We start from the raw sequence: 13,893 nt of genomic DNA, 5'->3' as shown, positions 1-13,893 counted from the left end.
TTCTTATTTTAATTCATGTTTCAGTGATCATTCCTCCATCTTGAAACACTTTCTTTATTTGCCTTTTGGTGATATCACTTTCCTGTTTTAATTCTACCTTAAAATGTGCTGCTTCTCCGTCGTCTCTTCTGCAGGCTCCTCTAACAGACGGAACTGTGGGATTCCTCTATCTGTCCTGGCTCTTTGAGAGACTTCACGCAGTCCCACGGCTTTAAATACCAGCCATAGGGGCACCTGATGGCTCAGTCGGTTGAGTGTCTGACTTCAGATCTGTCATGATCTCACGGTTTGTACGTTCAAGCCCCATGTCGGGCTCTGCGCTGACTGCTCGGAGCTCAGAGCCTTCTTTGGATTCTGTGTCTCCCTCTTTCTCTACCCCCTACCCTGCTCACACTGTCTCTTTCTCTTAAAAATAAACTTTAAAATAATTTTATGAGGATATCTGCCTTACAGTAATTCATTAAACTGAATATTTTATGTTGGTTTTATAGTTTTTGTCTCATTTAACAAAAGTGTTTTTAAAAATTTTAAACCAGAAAAATATAAATTAGATCATGCTTTCTAGTCACATTCAGAAAATAATCCAAATTCTTGATAATTAACAAAAAATATACACATGACGTGGCCCCTGCTGACCTTCTCTCTTTTCCTCCCCACTCATTAACTCTGTTCTGCTCTGCTTATTGCTCCTGAATCACACACAGCTCGTCCCCACCTCAGGGGATCTGCACTCGCCGTTCACTGTGCCTGGAATGTTCTGTGTAATCACAGAACCTATATCCTTCTTGTTCTTGTCTCTGCTCAGCTAACACTATCTCCGAACATACAAATAAATCTAAATGCAGAAGAGGAGCTGAAAGCAGTCAAATTCAAGATGCAGTGGAAATAACTGCACCATGGAAGAGAAGAGGCCTAATAAAATGATGGGGAAATGAGAGGTGAGGGAGTGTTAAAATCTGTAAAGACAACGTTTCTTTGGAAATTTTAGTGAGATATTCATCTTTCTCCCAAGTTTCAGGCCTTTCTAGGCAGGCCTTGCTGGGGCCTTTGAGGGAGAGTTCCAAACAACATCTTAGAAATGTGCCTCCTCCCTGACCACATGGGCTATTTCTAGCAATGAGGGCTTCTCTGCCCAACGGGCCGTACTCACCTGCTCACTGTCTTCTTCGATCTTCCCTCACTAGCATCCAAGGCTCTTTCCATCGTTCCAATAAAGTAATCACATGTGGTTTAGAAAGGGAACGTCCAGCTTACAAGGCAAGAATATCATACAAGGCAGAAGAGAAATAAAACATGAGTTAAAAAATACTTTGAGCTTAGAACTTGGAATAAACTAGAGGACCGAGTGATACTGGTAAGTATTTCCTGGAAGGGCGAGAGGACTCAGGAATCCAGGCAGAGGGGGAAAGGGTTTTATTTTAAGTGAAATCTAGTCTTCCCCCACCCCCCTTGTCTGGAGAGAAAGCATGGCCTTGTAATTGAAAACACAGACTACGAACCAGAGCGCTTGCATTCAAATTCCTGTTTCTGCCTCCTACCAGCTGTGTGTGTGGTCTTGGGAAATTCACTTAAACTCACTGTGCTTCAACATGCTCATCGGAAATGGTTACAAAAATAGTACCTACGACACAGGGTGGTTGTGAGGATAAATATCAGTTAATACAAATCAAACACAAAAATGTGGAGTGTAGAATAGTGATTGGTACATAGTAAGCACAATGTGAGTTATTAACATTTTTACTGTTTTTTCCTAAAAGAAAAACCAAAGTTTCTTTAGACACCTCTATCTATAATATATTTATTTAATCTTAAATGCAAAGTTCATGAATTATAAATTTTAACTACAAAATCAGTGTAATTGTTTTATTTTGTTTTTGAGAGAGAGAGAGATGGGGCAGAGAGAGTCCCATGGGGGGAGCCAGAGGGAGAGAGAGAGAGAGAGAGAGAGAGAGAGAGAGAGAGAGAAGGAGGGCTTATATTTTACCCAAAGTGGAGCTTGAGCTCACTCAAAGCAAAGCTGAAGCTCACTGGATGTGGGACTTCAACTCAGAAACCGTGAGCTCATGACCTAAGCCAAAGTCACATACTTAACGACTGAGCCACCCCAGCATCCTCATCTTTTTTTTTTTATGTTTATTTTTGAGAGAGAGAAAGAGAGAAAGCGTGAGTGGGGGAGCGGCAGAGGGAGCGGGAGAACCCCAAGCAGGCTCCACACTGACAGTAGAGAGCCCGATTTGCGGCTCGAATTCGCCAACTGCGAGATCGTGACCTGAGCCGAAGTCAGATGCTCAGCTGGCTGAGCCACCAGGATGCCCAGTAACTTCAGTTTTAAATGACTTGTTTATCCAACCCACCACTATGTAGGTTGCACAGGCTCTTCAGATATGACAAACCAGGACCCTCTGGCCAGCTCTTCTGCTGGCTGGTGGGTCCCATATTAATAGAGCATTTATAGCAATTTTGAACATAGACATGATAGAAATTTGGCCTTTGTCAATGTTTATGCAATAAACACCCCAGGTTCTTCTAATCATGACATTTCATCCTTTCCAGCCCAACAAAGCTCAAACCATTTCTTCGGAAATGAAGAGAAGAAATTACATTCACTTCTTAAGATAGCCCTAAAAGGTACAAGGAAGAAAGCATTTGAGGGAGAAGATTCTAATTTATTTGAAAGAGATAAACTTACCCAGTGAGACCAAGTTACTACAGTTTTCCAATATCACATCTCTGTATCAGTCCCTCTGAACAGAACTCAGACTCTCCCACTCCTGCTGAGAGATGGCTATGGCCACATCCCTGAATGTCACTGATCCTTGAAACTACAAACCCACGTATTTCCAGTGAAGTTAAACAAAAAAAGTTTTTAAGATGAAAGAAGAGGAAATAAAAATTTTCAATGTAGTATGGGAGCAACCATAGAATAATCTCGTAGGCTTGGAGCTTATGACATAAAAAGAAAATGAATCAGAAAATCTGCATATTCTGGAAGAACCCTGTTGCTATGGACGAAATTTTCTGTCCGTTGTGGGATACCACAGGACTTCAGATCTGTTGAGAAAATGATAAAATAATCCAAGTTTCTCCATTAAATAAAATAACACACAGACACTGCCTGCTCAGTACCTGACCTAAGAAGACTCTCAAGACATATTAATCTCTGCACTGTTTTCCCTTTAAGAGAAGTTATTTTTTTCAAGCATAAAATCTTTACTTTAGAAAATAGATATTATACAAATGTGTTAATACCTGAAGCTTCAAGGTTACTATGTCAGATCATATCATAAACATTTTTCCTTTATTAATAAAAACAGTTTCGTGATGGGATAAAAGCACCTCTCATGAATATATATCAGAGGTAGTCATTATTTTATATTTGTATGAGATTGGGCAAATGTCTCTGATTGTCTCAGCACTCCTCACTCCGCACCTTTGCTGTTAGTGGACCGTGATGAAGATGATTCAGAATCAAATGAATGTCACCCACGTCTGGCAGGTCCCCCACCCACACAAAACTGACCCAGTACACTCTCTCAGGTATCGCCTGGCAGGAACGATGGTATCAGTGTCTCCAAGTCATAGTTGTGACCCTCCTGTGTCCCTAAAAGCCTGACAGAGCATGTGATCTCACACTCGCCAAACCTCTGACTGACACAAGGGAGCTCAAATAATTCATGAGGCTTCCCATCCTCACTGCTCCATCACAGTCCTTTAGCAAAGACTTTGCATGTAGGGCCTGTTCAGTAGTTTGCTTGATGAATTAATGAACACCAGTTAGATAAGGGGACCTTGTAAGGAGGAAGCAATTGTTTGGCACTGTTTCAAACAGAAGGAATCAAGCAGGTAATTAGATGGTGCCTGCTTAGGAAGGACGCCTCAGGTTAATAAATGAAAATATATATGTAGTCTAGGGGCGCCTGGGTGGCTCAGTAGGTTAAGCACCCAGCTTCAGTTCAGGTCATGATCTCACGGTTCATGAGTTTGAGTTTCATGTCCGGATCTGTGCTGACAGCTCAGAGCCTGGAGCCTGCTTCAGATTCTGTGTCACCCTCTCTCTCTGTCCCTACCTTGCTCACACTGTCTTTCTTCCTCAAAAATAAACATCAAAAATTAAAAAAGAAAATATCCATACAGTGTAAAAATCCCAATATTTCAAGGAGTAACAACTCACATAGACCATGCTTTTATTTATTTTATTTATTTATTTTTTAATGTTTTATTTATTTTTGATACAGAGAGAGGCAGAGCATGAGAGGGGGAGAGGCAGAGAGAGGAGACATAAAAGCAGAAGCAGGCTCCGAGCTAGCTGTCAGCACAGAGCCTGACATGGGGCTCGAACCCACAAACGTGAGATCTGACCTGAGCCAAACTCAGAGGCTTAACCGACTGAGCCACCCAGGCGCCCCTGGGCCATGCTTTTAGAAATATAAGAACCGACGAGCCTTCCTGGGGATTCCTCTACCACAGAAGTTCAAACTCTAGAAAATCCAGAGCTGAGAGAAGAAAAGGAGGTTTTAGTGTTTCCAATTGCTTTAGCCAATAAACCTTCTTATCCCCCCATTTCAGCCTCTGAGTTATGCTACAAGCACCCTCACATAAAATTTTGGAGAACAGAGGGATTCTTCATAAATCGGAGCCCCAGTGAACCGAGCTGCACACAGCTAGATGCATGGCCAACAGCAGTTCTTCAATGACGCCAGAATTAGATGCTTTGGCAGGATGCGCTTCTGCTAGGCCTTCCCCCTGGGGAGGCTGATCTAGAGCTAGTTCTGGGCTACACAGTCTGCGTTGAACAGATTCTCCTTCTTACATTCCTACATTCTTTTTTTCTTTTTTGTCGGTTGGGATTTCTTTTTATTGAAGTGACGTTGACATATAATATCAGTTTCAGTTTCAAGTGCACAACACAGTGACTTGACATTTATACACATATGAAACCATCACCCCAGTAAGTCTATTATCACCTGCCACCAAAGTTATTATAATATTATTGACTGTATTTCTACCTTGTAGTTCACATCTGTGACTTACTCCACTGGAGGTTTGTATCTTTTTTTTTTTTTTAACTTTTTAAATGTTTACTTATTATTGAGACAGAAACAGAGCATGGGTGGGGGAGGGGCAGAGAGAGAGGGAGACTCAGAATCCGAAGCAGGTTCCAGGCTCTGAGCTGTCAGCACAGAGCCTGACACAGGGCTCAAACCCACAAATTGTGAGATCATGACCTGAGCTGAAGTTGGATGCTTAACTGACTGAGCCACCCAGGCGCCCCAGGTTTGTACCTTTTGATTTCCATCACCTATTCCTATCCCCTGCACAACCCCTGCCAGTCAAGCACTAGTTTATTCTCTGCTATTTTTGAGTCTGTTTTGTTTGTTTGCTTGGTTTTTTTCATTCAACATACAAGGAAAATCATATGGCATTTGTTTTTCTCTGACTTATTTTACTTAGCATAATCATCTCTATAGGTCCATCCATGTTGTCACAAATGGAAAGATTTTATTCTTTTTTATGGATGAATAATATTCCATTGTATAAATACGCTTTGTCTTCTCTATCCGTTCACCTACTGATGGATGCTTGAGTTGCTCCCCTATCTCCACTATTGTATATAACGCTGCAAGAAACATAGGGGCGCACATATCTTTTTAAATTAGTGCTTTTGTTTTCCTTGGGTAAATACCCAAAGTGGAATGGCTGGATTGTATGGTAGTTTTATTTTTACCTTTTTGAGGAATCTCTATACCATTTTCCACAGCAGCTGCACCAGTTTGCATTCCCACCAACAATGCATGGGGGTTCCCTTTTCTCCACATCCTCGCCAACACCTGTTATATTTTGTCTTTTTGAAAACAGCCCTTCTAACAGTGTGAGGTGGTAACTCATTGTGATACCCGCATTTCCCTGATGATTAGCGACGTTGAGCATCTTTTCTTGTGCCTATTGGCGATCTGTGGCATCTTCTTTTGAAAAATGTTTATTCAGGTTTTCTGCCCATTTAAAAATCCTTCCTATTCTAACTGAAAAAGAAGCCAAACTGGAACTTCTTTTGTGGCCTCAGGATAACATCAGGAAGTGGGAGTGAGAAAAGTTATTGATCAGGCATTTACTAACACCTCAGTGGCTCTATTTTCTCATTATTAAAATAGAGATAAGAATATCGACTACTTTATATGGTTATCTTGAAGACTAAGTAAAAAAATCCATTTAAAACACTAGAATAAATGCTTAACATGAGTTAGCTATTATTATTATTATTATTATTATTGAAGAAAATAATATTCCCCTCATTTCATTTTTATAAGGGACATGATTTGTTTCCATTTTTTAACTTATTTCTGGCATGTTTTCTTATAATTGTAACTAAAACACCCAGAGCCTGTCCTTATCTTCTTTTAAAAGATAGCAGGAAATGTTCAGACATTTAATTAATATTTTTAAAGCTGATTTATTTTGAAAGAGAGAGAGAGCACAGGTGGGGTAGGGGCAGAGAGAAATGAGAGAATCTCAAGCAGGCTCTGCACTGACAGTGTATGTGGGACTTGATCTTACAAACCATGAATCATGCGCTGAGCTGAAATCAAGAGTCGGACACACTTAACCAACTGAGCCACCCAGGTGCCCCAAGATTCTCTGACACTTAAATTTCCCCTTTCTCTGTAGAAATTAGAGACCAGCACCATTCTGTAATGCGGTGCAAAACTGAAATAATTAACAAAGGGTGAATCCTATTCTTTTTGTGCAACTTGGAGATTGGTGTACATGTTTATAACTAATATCATCTTACTCTCTTCTATAAATTTGTCACTAGAAGGGGCCCCTGGGTGGCTCAGTCAGTTGAATGTCTGACTTCGACTCAGGTCATGATCTCGCAGTTCATAAGTTCGAGCCTCATGTTGGGCTCTGTGCTGAAGCTCAGAGCCTGGAGCCTGCTTCGGATTCTGTGTCTCTCTCTCTCTGCCCCTCCCATGCTCATGCTCTCCCTTTCTCTGTCTCTCCCTCTCAAAAATAAATAAGCATTAAAAAATTAAAAAAAAATCTTTTTAATAACAAAACTAAAAAATGTGTTACTGGAAGAGAATTTGTACAACAGATCCTTGGAAGTCCTTTACCTGGACACAGCTATAATCCCCAAAGGTGTAAATACTGATACAGTTTTTCAAACAAGAGGATCACTGATACTTCCTTCTTCTTCCTGCTGCATGCAAAGAATGAGTCCTACGGTTTGGTTTCCCTTTTTTAATCCAAGAATTGAAGAGTCTTTGCTACTTTACATAATCAATTAGCATGATTCCATTCTACAGATACAATAAACCCATATTTCTGCTAACAAAAAACGAGGGCGAGAGCACACACCAAACTATTAGTAACTATTATGTCCATGCTTAGGGCACATGCATTGGTTTCCTCTCCATTCAGTACTTCTCACACCAAATACGTATTTTTGTTTTAACCACATCAACAATTCTCTGATGCCGGCTGGATGCCCTAACAATTCAATGCAGAGAGCTCTGACACTCTCTACCTGGGGTAAGTGTCAGATCACACAAGTTAAGGGCTCAGTCCAAGACTGTCCCCACTTCAGATGCCAATCACAAGTCCCAGGTTGTCACCTGAACTTCTGACCAACCGGCTAAGAACGGAGGTTCCCACAAACCCCTCTTCAGGTTCGATTATCCACTAGAATAACTCCTAGAACTCAGGTAAACACTGAGGTCTATTGATTTATTATACAGTAAGGGATAAGATAAAGGATACAGATGAATGCCAGATGAAGGGATATACAGGGCGAGGTCTGGGAGGGTTCCTAGTGCAGGAGCCTCTAACTCAGAAGACATGGGGTGTGCCATGGATGTGGCAGACCCTGTACTCTAGGGGTTGCGGAGGCTTCACCACATAAGCACGATGGGTCCTTAACTCCTATTCCAGCCCTTCCCCCTCTCTGGAGGATGGGAGCCAGAGGGGAAGGTTCAAGCTTCTAATCATGGCTTGGTCTTTCCATTGACCAGGCCCCATCTAAGAACCCAAGAGTCACCTCTTTAGAACCAAAGATGCTCCTATTACCCAGGAAATTCGAAGAGATTTAGGAGCTCTGTGTCAGACACTCCTATTAGTCAGGATTTAAGGATTTTAGGAGTTCTGTGTCAGGAACCAAGGTCAAAGACCAAATAGGAGCAGGAACCAGGAACAGAGACACACACACACACACACACACACACACACACACACACACACACACACATAATATACATAGATTTCTGATTTTGGGGTTGGGAGAGGACAACTAAGTGTGCATTAATTCTACCTTCAGAATATAATATGAAGACTTTTACAATATTAAGCCAGTTATTCACAGTGGATACATTCTAGTCATTAATAAAACCAAGGTCAAACAGGATCATCAGGGCAAAGCAGTACTTGGCCATCCCTCTTCTCCTTTACTAACTAATAAAAATATATACTGTCCTTGCAAAATATCTTATAAAACCATATGATGGTAAATGAGATGCATACATAATTTAAGATTTTCTTGAATACCACTGTCCATAACCATGCACATAGTTTAAAACTACTTCACATGTTTTTCTTCTTATGACGGATTCCTTATAAACATATTTTTGTTAGCTGTATCATATTCCGTCACATGAGTGCAGACTGAGGTACTTATCACAATATTGAACTTTAATTTTGTACACAATCACTCCCAACTATTAAAGTCTTTGCTTGTACACCAATGGTTTTAAGTATTTTTATTATATATACCACCTTTGTTAATTAAATAAATCATAGTGTTTCACTACAGAAAAATGCACACATATATAAGTTACAACTCTGTATGCAATAATAAGTTATTTGTGGTCACCTGGAAGCCCTAGTCAATTTTCAGTTTATGAATTTGTTTTTAACAAATTAAGACTTATTTCCACTGTTCCTGAATTCTGAAAGGAATGACCCAGAATCATCAAATGATGAAAACTTAATATTTCCTAAGAAATATTTAGTTCTATCTCTCTCTCATCACTATGATTAGATCTATTCATTACCAAGGCTGTTCTCTGAAAGGCATAATTCAGGTTAAGTGGCCAATGCAGACGGAGAGTGTGAACGCAAAGCAGAGAGAAGGGTGTTGGGTACACAAGGAATGTTCCCTGAATGTGGCCAAATCCCAGACATTGTATTAAGGGACTTTACACATATCAACACATCTTATCCCTATTATATCCCTATGAAGCAGGAACTATTGTTGTCCCCATTTTAAAGACTCAGAAGAGACAGTGTGCACAGCGTGTAGGCTGTAAACATCCAGTTATGGCAAAGCCAAGATTCAAAGTCAGATATCTAAGATTCAGAACTCATACTCTTCAACAGCATACCACACTGCCTTTCACTGTCCAATGTCGTGTAAATAAACTCTACTGTCGAATCTCAAACAAGGCCTAACAAGTAAAACAAAATTTAAAAAATTTAAATTAAAATAAAAAAAAATGACTAAGGACAGAGACCTACCAAAACACTCAAACCTACGATCACATTCCCACTTCTAAAAGTTTCACCAGAGAGGTGCTCCGGTGGCTGTCTGTTGAGCAAGAGACTTCGGCTCAGGTCACGATCTCATGGCTTATAAGTTCGAGCCCCACATCAGGCTCACTGCTGTCTGTGCAGAGCCTGCTTCAGATCCTGTCTCTCTCTCTCTCTCTGCCCCTCTCCCATTTGCAAGCGCTCTCTCAAAAATATAGGAACATTAAAATAAATAAATAAATGAAAGCTTCACCAGAAAGATGACTGTTATATGCTATGAAAATTATTAAACCAATGCCTATCTCGCTAGGCTTGACAATGAAACCTTGGGAGAGGTGGGTTATCTAGTAGCAGCTAGTATGCCAACCAAATATTAATAATCTTTTTACCGTATCAAAATCTAAAACACAGCCCTGAGAGCAAACATCAGGAGCCGAATTTCTACAACATACTATCACAATGCTTAGAAGAGGGATCATAGAATAAGATTTGAATGATTTGTAATCTGTAGTGAGAAGTAACAACTAAAATGGTAATGAGAATATTGGGTAAAAAGAGAGGGAGAGGGGCCACAGGGAGGGGAACTCTATCTCCAGGGACCCCATCACAGAGTAGGTCACAATTACGTGTATTTCGGGCGAGGGAAAACAAATGTACCCTTAAAACAATTTTATGAACAACGACAACAACAAACCCTAAATCTTAATTTTTAGATGTGCGACAACAATTATTCCTCCTTCTTTCGGGTTTTTCTCTTGGAGAGTAACACAAGCGGAAAGAGACCTGTGCGACAACTGTCCTTTCGCTTCTGGAGTTTAGAATGACCCAGAAAACACTCTCCGAGCCAAAAATCAACACGACCTCACACCCTTTTTAACCAGAGGGAAATAAGAGCAAGGCAGGTGTCTGAGGTCAGCATTCTGGGAATGGTGCGGTTCTCAAACGTGTCGAGGGAAACCCTCTTGGGAGGGAATGCCACTCCGGGGCACCTTCCGGACTTCCCAGGAACTTTTCTTGGAGAAATTAAAGGCTCTAATGTCCCACCTCCGGATCAGTTCCGGACCCTCCTGCTGGGAAGCTTTACTCAAGGGCTCCCCAACCGACCTCCCTTTGGGGGCCGCCAGTCTAGGGCCGACCTAGTGGCTGCGAGGGGAAAGGGCAGAGGAGGCCGCAGGAAGCTGGAACACGGCTGAAAGCGGTACCCCTCCCAGCCTCGGCGGGCGCACACCCCTCGTCTGTACCCCACAGCACGCCCCCCGCCCCGCGCTACTCCGGCTCACGCACGCCCCCCGCACGCGGGGCATTCACTGTTTCCTTTCACGGAAGTGCATGCCGCCCTGTGGGCGGGTCTGACTCTGCAGAGCTCTTTCCAACGAGCCTGGGTGCTGACTCTCAGCAGCGCCAACATCCCAAAACAGGGTTGGGGAAAGGCAGCACACCAGGTTACCCCGGTGGGCTTCGGGAAATGTAGTCCCAGGTTTATTGGCTCTGAGCGCAGTGGCCTGCGGGAAATGTAGTCTGGCGCGCTAAAACCGTAAAACCTACGCGTGCCACCGCGCACAAGGACCGCCCACCGGGCTCCCGGAGACTTCGGGGAGTTTCCGTTCTCTCTGGGATTACGACGACCCGACCTAATCCGTTACAGGGCTGGGCGAGTTTGATGGGCTGTGGTCGCGGCGCAAAGGAGGTGAGTAAGTACCTGACCCCTCCTGGGAAGGCAGAGTTGAGGATTCAGGAGTTCACGATCCCCGACGCTTGAGGCCGAAGTACGGCGCCGAGCCGGGACACTGCCGCACCAGACCTCCCCAAACCAAAATAATGTATTCTAAATTGTGTTTTTACTTTAACATAAAACTATGAAAAATAGGTGTTTGAAATGATTTCTCTTTCTGTATTTGCTTTTCTATTACAGAAACGTTATTAAATAGAACATCAATAGAACTACGGGTGGCAATTAATGGTAAGACAAATACGTGTGAGAGATATTTACATCCTCTGATACAGCAACTTCTTACTAGGTATTTAAATTTTGTATGTTTTATTATTGTGTATTTTCTTTGTTATGTATTCTTTTTTTAAATTTTTTATGTCTTTTAATTAATTTTGAGACAGAGGGAGACAGTGTGAGCAGGAGAGGGTTAGAGAGAGAGGGAGACACAGAATCCGAAGCGAGCTGTCAGCACAGAGCCCGACGCGAGGCTCGAACCCATAAAACGTGAGATCATGACCCGAGGGGAAGCCGGTGCTTAACCGACTGAGCCACCCAGCCGCCCCTATTATGTATTCTTAAGACACATAAATGTAAGAACTTTAAAAGGGGGAATGTAAGTACAATAGGACTAATTAAAGTGTATATATTTAAAAGAAATGTTTCTGTACCATCATACATTAGGATATCTTTACTCTTTTTCCTTTTCCAATAATACTTGTCTAAATCTGTAGGCTTTATGGCATTATTTTCTTGTATGTAGTGGTAAAACTGCATACAGTCATACAAAATTCACTTTGACTTGCAGATCTGGTCTTAGTAAGCCTATATTACACTCATTTTTGGTGTTAGCTCAGTGTTATATCAAGAAAAATATTCTTTCAACAGTGTTTGCATATGGGATACTTGGGATTTTACTTACCAGCACAGTACGTTTTAGTCTCGTAGGGATTAGTTTCCAGCTCCAAATTAGTGCAAAAATTAAGGAGACACATAATAACTCAAATAACTCTCCCAACATGTATACTAATTAGACTACAGTTGTTTAAACATGTGATACTCCTCTCTTCAGGTGGCAGCCTAATAGCTCTTCCTCGGGGGTTGGGCATAGTGACTGGCATGTAACAAACAGTATGGAAAGGGAGGAATATTAACTTTACAGTGGAGAAATCTGGCAGCTACTGCCTTAACTAAGTGATCAAGGTTTATGTCACTAGAGGTAAATCATGTTTATATTACACATCCCTTGATATAATGAGGTAAAGACATATCCCCTGTGTTGCATTCTTCCCCAAAATATATAACGTCAAATAATAATGAGAAAACATTGGACTAACCCAAATTGAGTATTATTCTATTTTTTGTTTATTTTATTTATTTTGAGAGAGGGAGTATGTGTGTATGTGAGCAGGGGAGGGTCAAAGAGGGAGGGAGAGAGAATCACAAGCAGGCTCTGTGCTGTCAGCCCAGAGCCCGATACAGGGTTCAATCCCACCAACTGTGGGATGTGGGAATATATATGTACATATATATTCTTTATATATAGCCTCTATGTAGCCCCCTTCTCTCTCTCTCTCTAATATATACTATTATACATATTCATGTAATATGTACATTATATATGTGTATGTAGCTACATATAGAGTACTACTCCTCAAAAGTATACAGGTCATGAAAGACAATCCTGGAACATAAAAGGATCTTAGTGGAAAAACTGGAGAAAACCAAATAAGGTCTACAGTGTATTAAATAGCATTAAGCCAATATTAATTTCCTGTTTTGGATAGATGTACATGGTTATAGAAGATGTTGACAATGGGAGATACTGGGTGGAAGGCATATGGAACATTATGTACTATCACTAAAGCTATTCTGAAAATAAATAATTATTTCAAAATAAAAAGGTTTTATTGTTTTTTAAATTGTTTTAATGTGTATTATTTATTTTCAAGAGAGAGACAAAGACAGCATTTCAGCAGGGGAGGGGCAGAGAGGGAGGGAGACACAATCCAAAGCAGGCTCCAGGCTCTGAGCCATCAGCACAGACCCCGACACAGGGCTTGAACCCACAGACCATGAGATCATGACCTGAGCCAAAATCAGATACTTAACCGATGGAGCCACCCAGGCACCCCTAAAATAAAAAGTTTTTAAAACTTCAAAGAAATCTTGAACTGTTGTATATTATCATGCTAATAAAATTATTAGAATTTTTATTTGGAAAAAAGTTATTAGCTTAAAGTAATAGATACAAACATAAAATAATAGATATTGAGTAGAAATTCTGCATTTCTAAATTGGTTAAAAAACACCAGCATAAAAATGAACAAATCCAGAGACTACAGATGCTGGCGAGGGTGTGGAGAGACGGGCACCCTCCTCCTACACTGTTGGTGGGAATGTAAGCTGGTGCAGCCGCTCTGGAAAACAGTGTGGAGGGTCCTCAAAAAACTATCAATAGAACTCCCCTATGACCCAGCAATAGCCCTGCTAGGGATTTACCCAAGGGGATACAGAAGTGCTGATGCATAGGGGCACATGTACCCCAATGTTCATAGCAGCACTTTCTACAAAACCAAATCATGGAAAGAGCCTAAATGTCCATCAACTGATGAATAGATGAAGAAGATGTGGTGTATATATATATATATATATATATATATATA

General features: G+C 41.2%; 1 long non-coding RNA gene across 5 annotated transcripts in view; it reads left to right on the top strand.

The window, feature by feature from the left end:
* Window positions 1-11,093: 11,093 nt before the first annotated feature.
* LOC115280869 overlaps window positions 11,094-13,893 on the top strand; it is a 33,513-nt gene continuing 30,713 nt past the window's right edge. For all 5 annotated transcript variants that reach the window (XR_003903980.1, XR_003903978.1, XR_003903977.1 and 2 more), the window contains exons 1-2: window positions 11,094-11,206; window positions 11,432-11,479. This is a non-coding gene — a long non-coding RNA (uncharacterized LOC115280869). The remainder of the gene's footprint in view (window positions 11,207-11,431; window positions 11,480-13,893) is intronic.

The sequence above is a fragment of the Suricata suricatta genome, chromosome 16 (assembly GCF_006229205.1).
Source record: "Suricata suricatta isolate VVHF042 chromosome 16, meerkat_22Aug2017_6uvM2_HiC, whole genome shotgun sequence".
Lineage (NCBI taxonomy): Eukaryota > Metazoa > Chordata > Mammalia > Carnivora > Herpestidae > Suricata > Suricata suricatta.
This window is presented reverse-complemented; position numbering and strand designations above follow the sequence as displayed.